Here is a 14328-nt window from a genome sequence, read left to right on the forward strand (position 1 = left end):
ACCTGAAATGCCTTACTAAAGACCACCTTCCTTAGAAAGTGTCCAAAACTAAGTTTATACCAAGTTTGACCTCAAAAGAAAGACTCCATGAAGAGCTCAACTAGTATAGTCTTTTAGAAAGACAAAGTTGAAGTCCAACAAAATCAACACTAGGAAATGGACACATCCAATGGGGCCAAGGGGAGAGGGGAAGACAAGGGAAGGGGGAAGGGAGAAGAATGCAGTCAAGAATTCATTATATATAATGCCGGGCGCTGGTGGCTCTCGCCTGTAATCCTAGCTATTCAGAAGGCTGAGATCTGAGGATCGAAGTTCAAGGCCAACCTGGGCAGGAAAGTCCGTGAGACTCTTATCTCCAATTAAACCACTAGAAAACGGAAGTAGTGCTGTGGCTCAAGCAGTAGAGAGCTCGCCTTGAGCTGAAGAGCTGAGGACAGCGCCCAGGCCCAGAGTTCAAGCCCCACAACCGACCAAAAAGAATTCATTATATATAAAGGTTTGAATGTAGCTCAGTGGCAAAGCATTTGCCTAGCAAGTACAAAAAAAAAATCCCAAAACCCCAGTCATTGTATAAACCACAAATTAGGATAAGGGAGGGTTGGTCCAAGGAGGGGTGAGAATGTTGATCAAGATGCACTGTATTCATAAACTGCTTTCTTAGATGGCAATTCCTTGGTACAACTACACAATGATAATGAAAAACAGTTTTTAAAGAGTCTTCCCATTATGTAACTAGTCAGATTGGCTTTTACAACTTCTAGAGGTCTCTATGGCAACTGTATGATTGTATAGATCCCTATACCAACGTTATTATGCCAACCTGGTATTCAACTCGTAAAACTGAAGCTGTGGAAGATTGTAGGCTAATTCCAAACAGCACATTCTATAAACAGCAAGGTGAGAACCCAAACATAGTCTGGCACTAAGACACTAGGACATTGTTTTTCAGATTATTGCTTGTAAGCCACACTGTCAGGACTGTTAACAATGGTGGTTTGTCCAAAATAAGGATCCCAACACATGAATGGACTACATAACCTTTTTCTATGAATCTGCTAAAATTCAATCCGATAGAATTCTATAAGATGAAGCCTATAACACAGAGGATACAGATGAGAATTTCTGATACTATGTTTTGAAGGAAGAGCCCCCCCTGCAACAATGGGTACCCCACACTGGAATATGTATGATTCCCACAGTTGCAAGGAATGTTACACAGACAGTAATAAGAGACATCATCTTCTTCCATGATCCATGACTCAGTACAGAGCTGCAAAAAAGGGGGAATGCAAAGAGCAGGAACTGCCACACTACTGGTACTGTCTATGCACCATTCCTTCCTTCTCCCTTGTTTTCCCCTCCTCAGGCTTTACCACAGCTTGGATCTTCTAATTCATTTCCTGTCTCCTATCTTACCTCTTTCTGTTCCGTGTTTTATTCGGCCTGCCAGTGTACCCAGTGAATCTGAGCTCTAATTAGATACGTGTCTGATCAATAGTTCTCCAGTACTTACAAAGGAGTCTATAAATTAGTTTCCTCGGTTTTCGAGGGTCTTGGTAATCTGATCCCTGACTACCCATTCAGCTATATTTAGCCAGTCCTCATCTCCTTTATCCCCTATCCACATGCTGCTTCTTATTCCTTGAACATACAATCTTAGGTCAGTTTACCTTCAACAGGCTCTGAAATGTAGTTATATACAGAAGGCTCATTGTAGAGGCCCCTTAGGAAATACATCGGTACAAAGTGACACAGGCAGGATTCAGTGAAGGACTTACAGTGTGGATTTGAAACCTCATCCGATTCTATAGAGAGCTCTGGAGCTGTAGCAGCCCTTTATGTACAGCCAACTTAAAACACAGGACCTAGGGCTTTGCATTCTGTGTCTGCCAGTCAATGGCTAAGGGGACATTTCCTTGAACGAGGCAGGTTCATGTGGCCAAAGGTATTGACTAGGGAAAGCAAAGCACAGTAAGCACATGGCCACAGCTGGGGATTCTCACCAAGTAAATTCCATGCAGATATTCTGAAATCCAAGGAAAACTCTCAGGTGTGAAATACTTCTGGTCTGGAAACATGCTGGGTAAGGAGTATACAACCTGTAGAGAGTGAGGTCTAGCTGGCTTCCTTGGTGCTGGTTTACCCATCTCCCTAGCTGGTTTACCCATCTTCCCTAGAGAAGACTCTGAGATTAAAAATGTTCTAAGATCTGAAACCTTTTGAGCATCATCATGTAAATGGTATCTTCACCTCTCGGAATCCTTCATCTTAATTGTATTTCCTCTTCTGTCTGTGAAGTTCGACTCTGAATTTCTTTCTTATGAAACTCGAAGATGCCTTGAAAGCTTCTCACATCACTCACTCACTCACTCACTCATTCATTCATTCATTATTATCCTACATGCTCATTATGTACTAGGGACACAGTAGTGCCTTTGGATAGGGTCATTATCTCTGTGGTGCTTATTTATTTGCTTCTGTTAGAATTAGTTCCTTCTTCCTTTTGGGCACATTGTTTAAATTGATTATCTTTTTTTCTACCTTAGTTCACCTTAGTTTCTCAAAAACACCATATGCTTTTTAGAGAAGGACTCAGTATTTATTCCTCCCTCTTTTCTCCCCAGCAGAGTCTGGAAGAACACATACTAAATAACACCAGAAAAGAAGACATAGGTGCTGCGTCCACCTACCAGCCTTTTGTTGTTGTTGTTGTTTTTCTGACATTACTGAGGCCTGAACCCAGGGCCATTACCTCTTGCTCAGCTTTTTTTGCTCATAGCTGGCACTCTATCACTAGAGCCATGCCTCCATTTTGACATTTTGCTGGCTAATTGAAGATAAAAACTGTATCTATGTGGGCTTTGAATCATGATCCTCAGATTTCTATCTCTTCTGTAGCTGGGATTACAGATATGGACCATGGGCTCTGACTACAACCAGTCCTTTTTTTTTTTTTTTAAACCAAGACACTGACCAAGATATAGTCCCACTTTGTCCCATTCTGGCTACTCATCCCATATCCTGCTTGTACAGGAGTATAGGATAGAGACAAAGGAGGACTGTCAGATTGTCCATTGTTCTTTAACTTTATACAGGGTAAGGTAACAGGGGAATGAGGAGAATGAATAGTTCCCAAAATGAAGCTCTTGGGAGACTTAACCAAGTTTGAGTCAGAGGAAAACTTTCGGGTCCTGGAGAGACATGAAGGCTATTAAAATATTCACACACTTAGAGGAAACAGAAGTGGAAAGTGGGATGAGCATATAAAGACAGAGAAGAGAGGATCTGACAGAATGGGAGATGGATGTAAAGAGAAACTGCTAGGAAGAAAGACAACAAGTAGAAGCTAGTCATCTCAGGGAAGATGAGTAAAGAGAGGCAAAGAGATGGGCAGACAGAAAAACAGACAGACATACACAGAGGAGGGTCTTAGAGATTAAAGGGCTGTCAAGTGGAAATAGAGAATAGAAATGAAAAGACAGAATAGAAGGAAGAGGGAAAGCACAGTGGTTATGAAACAGATTAAAGTGGAGAAAATATCACGTGCGAGAGAGAGAGAGAGAGAGAGAGAGAGACAGAGGGAGTATTTTGCTGGGGTTTGAACTTGGGGTTTCACCTTTGTTTCACACTTGTTAGGCTTATACTCTACCACTTGACAACAGTCCTTTTGGACTCAGACAACCACCCTTAGGGTTTAAAACCTTGATGTCAGCACCGCAGGTGGTGGGATTTGTGCTTGAACATGCCCAACTACAAAAGCCATGTTCTCCACCACCCCCCACTTGTTATTCTCCTCTAAACTTCTTTCTCAGCTTATTCTCCTCTAAACTATCTTCTCATCTACAAAATGGAACCCATTATCTATCCTGCTCCCAACTATGATTATTGTGAGGTTACAAGAATACGACACATAAAAACGTGTTTTCTAAACTCCCAAACCCAAGGCAAATTTATTCATTATTCATTCATCAATAAATATTTGAGCACCTGCTGCACCCTGGGTAGTGAGCTGATGACTATTCTTTTTTGCTTTGGCCTTGCTGTAGCTACATTTCGAGATCCAAGTCCAGACATTGTCTAAAATGTCTCTGAGCACTGTTCTTAGTTATCCCCAACCCACTCCTCTGCCCTCTCCACCACCAACACCAGTTTCTAACCTGAGTTAGCCAGCCCCCACCAGCCAGCAATAAGAGACTGCCAGCCCCTTGTTATCTGACTGGGTCCAAGAACATCACCTGAGTTGCATTTGGCGGCGCCAGCTCAAGCCCCATGCAGGGTGAGTATCAGGCCGGACAGTCGGGGACAGATGCTGACATGGCTGGCTGTGAATCAGCACCAGGAAAGGTCTGTGGCACTCAAGGAGGTGTGAATGGGTGACTCAGAGCCCAGAAGTGACAAGCTCCCCCTGAACACACACTAATCACTGTCTGGGAACACGCCACATGTGGTTTTCTGAGCTCTTGGAAAGAAGAAGATGGAACTGCACTTGATAAAGAGTCAGGCCTTCCTCTCGCCCATCTTTCTCAGCACCCAGCAGCAGGAAACATGGTGTGGAACAGTGGATGAAAGGGCAGCTTTGTCTGAAATGTGTGTGGCAGACTCTCGGCTGCACTCACCGTGAGATTTTTCTGAGCCAGCCTCATAAACTCCGAGCCTCTATATTTTCATCTGAATGAATGGGGATATTACTCCCTGGCTAATGGAGTTAGCATCAGACATAAATTAGGTAATATATGTTAAATGCTTGGCACACAGCAGTGCCATCAGCTGGTAGTAATTACTAGATGCCAAAGGCATGCCTGGAGAATGTAAGGAGCTCAGGAGAGGACATGAGGAAGAGGTCCGGGACCCCATACAGTTTATTTGCTCATTGAAAATGTTTCATGGATGTTTAATTTGTTCTGGGCACCTGGACTGGAACTCAGACATCCTGAAGCATGTTTTGGGAGGCCAGGAAAAAACCCAGCAACAGAAGTTCGACCATGGGACCTTCAAAGACCTCAAAAGTGTGGGTCACAGAGGGCTTTATGGAGGAGGCAATACTGAACCTGACACATAATGGATGTGTAGGAGTCCATGGGAGAAGGGAATTGCAGGCAGAGGGGACATGTTAAGGCCTGGAGGGAGGGAGAGGAAGGTGCCACCTGATTGGATACATTTCAAGAACATGTAGTGAGAGGAGGCGAATGTAACAATGGGTGGAGGCAGGAGGCACTGCCAGGAGCCAAGTGAGAAATGGTTCTATGTAGCAGGCACTGGTGATCCTGAAGTTCACCCTGGGAGCTATGGGCCACCATCAAAGGGTTCTAACAGCAGATTTAGCTTTTATTCAGACTAAATAGTATAGATAAGCCAGGCACCCATGACTCAGGTCTGGCCTAGCTACTCAGGAGGCTGAGGTCTGAGGATCGCGGTTCAAAGCCAACCCGGGAAGGAACATCCGTAAGACCCTTCTCTCCAATATAACCACCAGAAAACCGGAAATGGCGCTGTGGCTCAAGTGGTAGAGCACTAGCCTTGAGCTGAAGAGCTCAGGGACAGCTCCCAGGCCCAGAGTTCAAGCCCCATGACTGACAAAAAAAAAAAACAAAAACATAGTACAGATAATTGTATACATACATACATATATACATACATACATACATATATACATACATACATACATACATATACATAATAAACCTGGCAATATCAAGAGCAATGACAAGAACTACAATAAAAGAAAATGTTTATTGTGTAATCATAATATGTCAGTTAACAACACATGCAACCTCCCCGAATATAATAGTGTAAGTGATATTATCATCCCATTTTATAGGAGATGAATGCAAGGCATCGCTTTGAGGACTGGGCTGTTTCAGATCCGGAAGGAACACATAGGTAATGCTGTAGTAACATGTAGCCTGTCACAAGGCCACTGCTCTGTAAGGATTATTAAAGAAAAGGCTTCTGAGGTAGGGCTGGAGTAAGGGACTTCCTGGCAACAGCCTCAGGAGACAGACACGGGCTTTTCCAAGGCCAGAGCTGTTAAGGTGGGAATGCGAACTTCTCATGGCTGCTGCTGGGCTATGCAGAAAGCAGTCTGTCTGTAATGGCTGCTTCCTGGAGAAAGGGTTGTTATCTACTGAACACTTGGCACGAACACCTGGATTTCATGTGGGTCATCTCATTTAATTATGCCCATAGCTCTAGGGGATGGTGTTGTCATCCCGTTGTTTTTCCTTTCAGCTTAAAAAACGATGATGCATGGCTGAGTGCGGAGGCACAGACCTGTAATTCCAGCACTTGGGAGGTAGAGGCTGACGGACTGTGAGTTCGAGGCCAACCTGGGCCCCCTTGTGAAATTATGGGCAGCTTGATCTACATTTTGATGTGGCATCAATTACATTCCTCCCCTCCCCCACCCCTGCCCCCCTCAAAAAAAAGCAAGAAGTGGAAATGTAGTTTGATTATAATGCACTTACATAACATGCATGAGGTCCTGGGTTCGATACTCCCCTCTCACACTATAGAAAGAATGAGTGCTTACATGTAGAACTTGGTTCTTATACAGAGAGGCAAGGGGACTGGCAGTGAATGGTGACAGAAATTAGGCTGGAAGTATCCTGGGAAGTTCTTAACTTCAGTTGTCTTGGTGTCTTTTCTCTTTAAGATTCCTTCCCATCCTTAGATTCCATGACTGGTGTTCCAGCTGACACTAAAATATGCTCCTTCCCCTAGCAATTAAGGTTCATACTAATTCAGATGGAGAATGTGGAAGGCTGTGTCTTAGAGCTTCCTTAGAGTGTCTGGTATCATTGAGTAGCTTGTAACTTCCTGCAGGCTGAGAGTCCCCTCCCTCATAGCCCTAGTGCACCGGGCAGGCCATAACTGCTTCCTGAATAAGAACAGCACTGGAGAAGGAAGTGGAGAAGGAGGAGGAAGAGGAAGAGGAGAAGGAAGAAGAGGAGCAGAAGAAGGAGGAGGGGATATGTAAGGGCCTATCAGCTGTGTGGTCTTGGGAACAAAAGGAAAATGACTGTTATGTCCATTGGCCATCTGTGAAAGAGAGACTAAAATGTTCCCATTTACAGGGTCATGCTATGAAAACCTTGGGCATTACCAGGCTCTAATGGGGGGCTCTGCATAAAGGACTGCCGTGTTTGGAAATGCATTGGTTCCTGTAGCAGCTATTTACCCAGCATTCACCCTCTGTGAGGGAAGTTGACAGAGTAGCTGGGTGTGTGTCTGTACTCAAGACTGTGTTTGTATGCATACACCTGTGTCTCTGTGACATTCACCATGCCAATGCCGTCATCTGTACCTAATGTATAACAAACTGTGATCAGTGCTGGGACATTCTGTGTACTGTGACAGTGGGTGGCAGTGCAATCAATCGAATCTAAGGAGTGGGGTGCAGACAAATTTCCCCAGAGACTGTCAGGCACTTTGCCAAACTAGACTGTGCCCTGGTGCCACCAAGGTCTTCCCAAGAGATGAAACTCATCCTGTCTCCATCCTCCACAGAGACTGTGGGGACCCCTCCTGGTCTCTGAGGAGGGGGGTTCCTCCATCATCTTCCTCTTTTTCTTGTTGTGAGTACTCAGTAATAGAAGTCTCCTCCTCAGGCATAGCCTTCTCTCCCTCCCTTACAAATCCCATCATTATATTTAAAAAGGAACCAAAATTTAAAAAAAATGGTTCAACGACACATGCTAAGGCTTGAGGATTATTTATTCATGAAATACCCACACGAAGTCACAGAGAGCTCCTCACAGCTCTCACTTCAGAGAGAAACTCATTAAGATGGGCGCCCAGGGTGGGAGGCCGATTCTCGGCTCAGGAAAGCAACATTTCCTCCTCCTCTTCCCCCACCCCTAGTTAGGAGTGTATCCCGCTGCATAAGAGACTGAGAGACTTTGATGGTCTGGGATGGCTGATGAGCCAGGAGAGCCCATTGTTAAGAGAGTAGATGAGGCTGTTTCCCCTGGCAGTGGAGCACCACCAGCCTAGATGTACAGGTGTAGAATCTGGGCTCTGCTGTGTGTGTCTCTGGGTGACCCAGTGCCTTCTCTGGGTTGCGTCTTCCTTTTTGGTACAATGATAGGGGTGACTTCTAAGGGTTCTCCCAGCTCAAATCTCCAATAACATGTGATCCCTGCCCCGCCCCCCCCCCCCCCCCCAGAAGGCTAATAGCAGCTTGTAATTGTCAATGGGCAACTTCAAAGATCAATGGGAGATATAAGAAGAGATGGAAGGCAGAGAGAATTATTTCATTCCTATCATTTCACACCTGAGAAGAATCAAGGGGCTCACGTAATCAGCAGGGAAATCAGAAATCCACACAAGCCTGTTACTACGAGGAAGTCCAGGGCTTAAAACCAAGCCTTCCCATTTATTAGCTCAGAGAACTCGAGCAATTCATTCAGCCTGTGAACCTCGGATTCTCCCTAGAACAATTACAAATAATAGTAACTAATTCTTAGGCTACCAGGAAGATCCAGAGGTAATAAAAAAAAAAAACCCATAAAGACTGATCCTCTGTTGTGTACTCTCTACCACCTCTGCCCTCAACTTTGCCTGGGCCAGGGGTGGTGGCCTGTAATCTCAATACTTGGGAGGCTAAAGCAGGGCAAGAGAGAGTTCAGGGTCAGCTTGGGCTAACTAGGCAGACCCCACCTCAAGAAAACACAGAAAGCAAATCAGTGCTTGGCAACATTCCCCAGCTTCTTTATTTTTATTTTTTATTTTGGTCAGTCATGGTGCTTGAACTCAGGGCCTGGACACTGTCCCTGAGCTTTTCTTTGCTCAAGGCTAGCACCCTACCACTGTGAGCCACAGTTCCACTTCTGGTTTTCTGGTAGTTAACTGGAGCTAAGACTCTCACAGACTTTCTTACCAGGCCTGGCTTTGAACTGTGATCCTCAGATCCCAGCCTCCTGAGTAGGTTGGACTATAGGTATGAGCCACCAGAACGCAGGACCAGATTCGTATTAAAGGAATGAATGAAGAGATGAATATATGAAACAAAAACTATTTGAAAAGCGCTGAGCCTAAAACAAAGCCCAGTCCACTGACTTTCATTATTGGAGTGATTGTTAGCAACAATAGTGGGCTCTTCATCAATTCTGAAGAAAATTCTCATCCTCAGGGAATTCTCTTGGTTCTTGCATTGGTGCATCCAATGAACATCCAGGGCAGGGCCCACATCTTAGGATCTTGTTTCATATGCACAAAGTCAAATTCATAAGCATTCCAAAAGAAATCATCCATTGAAATCTTTTTTCAAAGCTCCTTGTAATACAATAATATATATGCTTCTTTAGTGACACATTAAATAAAGAGAGCTAGTCGCAGATGTAATAATCACCATAAATTCAAAGTCAGGATGAGCATAAGCTATATTTGAAGACAAGAACAAAAAATGAAATATAATATCAAGCCATATGTAGTTTCCTTTGGTGCCAAAGTCACTGGTGCTGTAAACGTACCCTTGTTTGTTGTCTGTTTGTAAGGAAAGGAATTGCCGAATGTTCAATCCGAAGCTGGAGAAAGTACAGGTGGATTAATTTCATGGGCCTACTCCTGCCTGCAACAGGACTCTAAGCTCCTGCCTAGGCTGACACTTGGCTAGAAAAAGCTTTTCCTTGAGCCTGTGTCACTTCATGAATAGAATAAGAAGCTTGAGTCTAGATAGAAAGAGACAGGAAATTAAAACTCATCTCTGATCACACCACTATAATTGCATCCTGGAGGGGTGTGCACACATGGTATGATGGAAGAACAGATTTTTTTTTTGCCTTTGGAAAACAAAGACATTTAAAGCCCTCGGGGAGTAAATGACCTCCTGTCTGATCTCCAGTTTTCTCATCTGTAATCAAAGCCTTGAAAGTGCTGGGGAACTGTGTAAAAGAAGACAACACAACCACAACAACGTAAGCATGAATGTTAGTACCAGCCCCTCTCCCCTTCTGTTCCTTCCAGGGGAGATAAAAACAAAAAGAACAAAAACAAAAAAAAGTTCCTTCAGTCTCCTACCCTGAGAAGGGCTGAGGTACCATGGTGGAGATGCATTTTTAAAGTTCTTCAGCATCTGCAGCAAGTTAGGCCTTCTCTAGATGTTCAACACTCAGATATTCCTTCCCTGAGAAAGCACACTGGCTCGGTCAGGGACCAGAAAGAAGAAATAGAGCTGGTGGCTTGAGTCTGTATTCCTAGCTACTCAGGAGGCTGAGATCCAAGGATGGCCATTTGAGTCAGCCTGGGCAGGAAAGTCCATGACACTATTATCTCCAATTAAACACCAAATAAAATAAAATAAAAACATCTGGATGTAGAGCTGTGGCTCAAGTGGTAGCATTCTAGCCTTGAGCACAATAGCTCAGGAACAATGCTCAGGCCCTGAGTTCAAGTCCCGGTATTGGCATAGAAAATAAAAAGAAGGAAAAAGAAAATAAGAACCGGTGACCCAAAGCCAAGATCCCTTTTTGGTCTGGCTGGGGAAGGCTTCCTGGAAGAGGAAGTGCTACACTGGGAAATAAGGAAGAAGAAGACAGGATGGAAAAGGAAGGAGGGACTGGAGTTAGAGGACAGTAGGAACAAAGCACAGGATGCGAAGCAAAAGGAGGAGGAAGGCTGCAGAAATAGGCACTGAATCCACTATGGCTTCACAGGTAAGAGGCAGAAATTCCGCAAAAATCCAGGAAGAGAGATGACTGAAACCTTGTAGAAGACAATGGAGAGGGCCCTGGTACCCTGTGTAATTCCTTAGTGCCTTATGGCCAAACTAGCCACCAATAGGAATGACAAAAAGCACTGGATAAAGAGTCCAGAGACACAGATTCCAAACTGTGTTTCATGGAATCTTAATGGGAAATGCTTTAGATTTCATCAGTTCTTCCTGCAGGAGAAGGGGGCCTTGTCACTTAGCTAGCCTGCTTCTGGTAGATCTCAGAAAAATGTGTTCTAATTCTTTTGTGCGTATTTGTTTTTTGGTTGGTTGTGAGGCTTGAACTCAGGGCCTGGGTGCTGTCTCTGAGCTTTTGTATTCAAGGCTTGCAATCTACCATTTTGAGCCACAGCACCACTTCCAGTTTTCTGGTGGTTAATTGGATATGAGAGGCTCATGGGGACTTTCCTGCCCAGGCTGGCTTCGAACCACGATCCTCAGATCTCAGTGTTCTGAGTAACTAGGATCACAGTTGTGAGCCATTAGCTCCCAGCTGTGTTCTACTTCTTTACACTGCTAGAATATGTTAATTCCTCGGAGACACAAACTAGTTAGTGTATTTGGGGGCAGGGGAGGGAATGTCCTAAAGGACATTCTCAAAGAGGTTGTGCTCAGAAGAAAAAAAAAAACCAAAACACTGGAGCCATAGAAATAAACTATTGGCAGACCTAATTGGTGAATAAACTGCCAAGCTGGAATGAGCAAGTACAAGATTCTTCCCTAATGATCCCTCACATGTGTGTAGGGCTACATAACTTTCCATACATATACAGACACACAATCACTTTTTGGGGGAAGGGGAGGAGCTTTTACAAGTTGTTCCTCCTCTGCTTGGTTCACTCATCAGATGAAGAACTGAGTCCTGAGAGGGAGAATCACTGGTTAAAATCAGACCTTGGGATTTGTTGTACAGAGTCCACAGCCTGTAGTGACTGGTAGTGACCATGGTGGCAGAACTGATGGTGCTGATGAGGCTGGTGGTGATGATGATGATGGTGATGATGATGACGGTGATGGTGATGATGGTTATGGTGAGGATGAAGGTGTTTATGGTAGTGGTGATGATGGTAGTGGGGGTGGTGGTAGTGATAGTGGTGGCATGAGGCTGAGCTTGGAGAAAAGAGGTCTTAAAAAATGTGCCTGGAAATCTTCAATAAGGGAGCTAAAAAATAGAATGGAAGAAAGACAGCCTCTTCAGTAAATGGTGCTGGCAAAATTGGTTAACCATTGTAGAAAACTAAAACTAGATGCTTTTGTATCACCCTGCACCAGAATCAACTCCAAATGGATCAAAGACCTCGGAGTCAAAGCAGACACTCTGAAAACATTACAGGATGGAATAGGAGAAACCCCAGGTCTCCTTGGCACAGGCTGAAATTTTCTTAATAGAGACCCAGAAACACTACAAATCAAAGAAAGGTTGGACAAATGGGATTGCATGAAATTGCAGAGCTTCTGCATAGCAAAGGACATAGCTACCAAGATCAATAGAAAGCCCACGGATTGGGAGAAGATCTTCACTAGCCATACAACAGACAAGGGTCTCATATCTAAAATATACCTGGAACTCAAAAAATTAAATCCCCCAACAACAAATCCTCAAAGAAACAACTGCCCAATAAATAAGTGGACTAAAGACTTAAAGAGAAACTACTCTGAAGAGGAAAGAAGGATGACCAATAGACTCATGAAGAAATGCTCAATCTCTCTAGCCATAAAAGAAATGCAAATAAAAACAACATTGAGATACCACCTCATCCCAGTTAGAATGGCTATCATCAAGAACTCTAATAACAACAGATGCTGGAGGGGATGTGGACAGAAGGGAACCTTACTGCATTGTTGGTGGGAGTGTAAACTTGTTCAACCACTTTGGAAAGCAGTTTGGAGGTTCCTCAAAAGACTCCACATAGAGCTCCCAGCAATCCCACTTTTGGGCATTTACCCAAATGATCACAAACAAGACCATACTAAAGCTACCAGCATGACTATGTTTATTGCAGCATTATGTACCATAGCTAAGATATGGAAGCAACCCAGATGCCCCTCAGTAGATGAATGGATCAAGAAAATGTGGTATATATACACAATGGAATTTTATGCCTCCATTTGTTAGGAAATGGAAAGATGTAGAAAAAGTTATATTAAGTGAAGTAAGCCAGGCCCAAAGAAACATAGGTCCCATGGTTTCTCTTATTTGCAATAACTGGTATATGTCTGAGACAAGCAGAAACGGTCAGATAAGTTGATATCAAGTGAAATGAACCCCAAGATAAGGATTCAAATGGTTTTTCTTTCTTGTGATTGTTTCTAACATATTTATAAGATGATTTTTTGTTGCTTGGTAAGTCCATCCCCCACGGTATAACTCCTGCTCTCACTGTATTTGATGTGGGTATAATCTGTGGAGGGGAAGGGAAAAAACAAATTGTTTAGATAGGGATACAGGTGGACCCATTGCAACAATGAGATGTACAAGTAGTTACGTTGAAAAACGAACTTTACAACTTTGGCCGGGCGTGGGGGGTGAGGGAGTGGAGAAGATGGGAAGGGATGGGAAGGGATGGGTAGGGGAAACAAAGGAAGAGGCAAGGCTTGATAAGAAATGTACTCATTACCTTGCTCATGTAATTGTAACCTGTACAGTATTTTCACAAAAAAAAAAATGTGTCTGGAAGATGTAGTGAGTGCATTGCAGGAGAGCCTCCCTACACAGCCTGAAAGATACTTATTGTAAGTCCAGAAAGAGAAAAAGATAAGCGGACTGGGAATGTAACCCCATTTCATGAATATGCCAGGAGATAAAATTCCACGTACTGTGGGAATGAAGGAAAGAAGGAAATATGGAAAGAAGAGGCATGGCTTGAAGCATGGGAAAACTGGGAAGGATCTGCGTGAGAGGAATCTTGAGTCGCAACTCAAGAGAGACACTTGGTGGCTCTGACCACCACTTCTTTAGTTGTCAAACAGGAATCACAGCACCCATCTACAGGACTGATAGGAAAGCAAAAACAAGATAAGCCACTTAAAGAGCCACATGCATGACCAGGCACAGAGTACTATCTAACCAGTATAAATTCTCTGTTACTGCACTGCTCAGCCTGAGCCTGGGTGGCTGCTGCCTTCACATGGTGCTGACATATTAGAATAAAGCTCAATTTCCCAAGAGGTTCTGCTTATATAGAACACAGGGCATCTGTGCCTGACTGAAAGAAGTATTCTATGAAATAACGGTCACTGGCAGGGAATCATTGAATCTAATTTATCAGCTACTTGCAAAATTAAAAAAAATAATAGTGAGTTTTTGTGGGAATTAAACACTAATTTATTAATTCATTTGCTGAATAAGTACCAATGGTATGTTGGAGTAACAGGGTTATCTGTAGGACAATTTAATAAACTTTTATGTGGTGAAAAATCACCAAGTAATTGCCCACTGATCACCAATTATTACAAGACTGTTAGGTATTTAATGCCTTAATTTATTTAGAAACAATGAAATAATTATCCAATTATCCATTCATCTACCTACTCATCCATCCGTCATTCCAAAATACTGTGTAGTAAGTATCTACCTACTTTGCCATATGCTATGAGCTGTCAGTAATTCACATACCAAT

The 14328-nt window shown here is 43.5% G+C and overlaps 1 protein-coding gene across 1 annotated transcript in view; it reads right to left on the bottom strand.

Moving 5' to 3' along the window:
- Astn2 (astrotactin 2) overlaps window positions 1–14328 on the bottom strand; it is an 887273-nt gene that overhangs the window by 375578 nt on the left and 497367 nt on the right. The gene's annotated exons all lie outside the window — the stretch shown is intronic.

This window comes from Dipodomys spectabilis, unplaced genomic scaffold, assembly GCF_019054845.1.
Source record: "Dipodomys spectabilis isolate Male_0828 unplaced genomic scaffold, ASM1905484v1 ptg000046l, whole genome shotgun sequence".
In the NCBI taxonomy this organism is placed as follows: Eukaryota; Metazoa; Chordata; class Mammalia; order Rodentia; family Heteromyidae; genus Dipodomys; species Dipodomys spectabilis.